We start from the raw sequence: 1,392 nt of genomic DNA, 5'->3' as shown, positions 1-1,392 counted from the left end.
ACATACACACAGAGACACATAGATACAGAGGCACACAGACACACAGATACACACACAGACACACACAGACACATACGGAGACACATACACACACACACACACAGACACACACAGGGAGCCCTGCTGACACACACAGAGACACATAGAGACACAGACACATGGAGACACACACAGACACAGACGCACAGACACACACCCAAACATACAGACACACAGACATGCAGATATGCACACAGAGACACACACAGACACAGACTCACATGATCTTCACCGTGTCCAGCTGCCCTTCCTGTCTTCCTGGATCAATGTACCCAGGTGACTGAGCCCTGCTGTATAAGCCAGGGGTCTATACACTTTTTCTTAAAGGGCCAGATAGTTAATACTTTAGATTTTGTGGACCAAGAGACAAAATTGAGGCTGTGATGCAGGTACTTATACAATCATTTAAAATGTAATCGCTTAAAATATAAAATCGATTCTTAGTTCAGGGGCGTAAGAACAGGAGCCTGACTGGATTTGGACCCCAAAATTGTAGTTTGCTAATCCCTGGAATAAACTACAGGGGCCCAAAGACACCTTCCAGCAGACCCTTTTCTCTTATCACCAGTGAAGAGAAGGTCTGCGGGGTGGGGGCAGTGTGTCTATGATCTCAGCTTGACCAACCAGATGCTCTCGGGCAGGAAGTGATACCTAGACAGGGGGGAAAAGTGGAATTAGTTCATTCTTTCCTATATAGTGCCAGATAAGGCCACCAGTTCCTTCTGACAAGCCTGTCTGGGGCAGGCTCCTGTCTGTTCTGAGCTTATTTTCCATTCTTCCCTCCACCTTTCCACTCACTCACATCCTACCAACAAATACCCTTTCTCCTTCCCTTAAGGTAATCAAATCAGTTTCTGTTGCTGGCACTCAAAGCTCCCTGACTGACAATTGCACTGGTGGTCTCACTCTGTCCAGTCACGGTGGAATCTTCTGAGCATGCATTCTAGGGGGCAGGGGCCCCAAAAAAGCTCCGGATTCTGGGTCCCCATCACCATCATCCATGGGATGGGTGATGTGGTCCCAGGCCCTGACCATACTCAGTTTGACCCTGGAGTCTCTGAGTCCCCAGGTGGACGCCGGGCGACTCACCCCTCTTCCTGGAGTGGCATGGCCCGGCTGGGAGGAGGGCCAGCTGCCACTAGCCCTGTTGGTGTCCACATCTCTCTCACAGCCCTTTCGTGCATCCATCCTGCCTCCATCAGTGCATCAAGTGCATCTTGAGTGTGGGTCAACCAAACAGTAAGGGGTTACATTTGTCAGATGTTTCTCCAGAGGCTAAAGCAGTGCCTGGTAGAGACCCAAGTCAAATGTGGGTCTCTGTGATTCACTGGCTCATGTAACTGAGGAAGACAC

The 1,392-nt window shown here is 49.7% G+C and overlaps 1 long non-coding RNA gene across 1 annotated transcript; it reads right to left on the bottom strand.

Moving 5' to 3' along the window:
* Nucleotides 1–431: 431 nt before the first annotated feature.
* Nucleotides 432–1,392, bottom strand: LOC117082664. Its single transcript, XR_004436726.1, has 2 exons — nt 1,129–1,392; nt 432–690 (listed from the first exon to the last, which is right to left on the bottom strand). It is a non-coding gene; the product is annotated as an uncharacterized LOC117082664 (long non-coding RNA).

This window comes from Trachypithecus francoisi, unplaced genomic scaffold (assembly GCF_009764315.1).
Source record: "Trachypithecus francoisi isolate TF-2019V2 unplaced genomic scaffold, Tfra_2.0 Lachesis_group9, whole genome shotgun sequence".
NCBI lineage: Eukaryota > Metazoa > Chordata > Mammalia > Primates > Cercopithecidae > Trachypithecus > Trachypithecus francoisi.
This window is presented reverse-complemented; position numbering and strand designations above follow the sequence as displayed.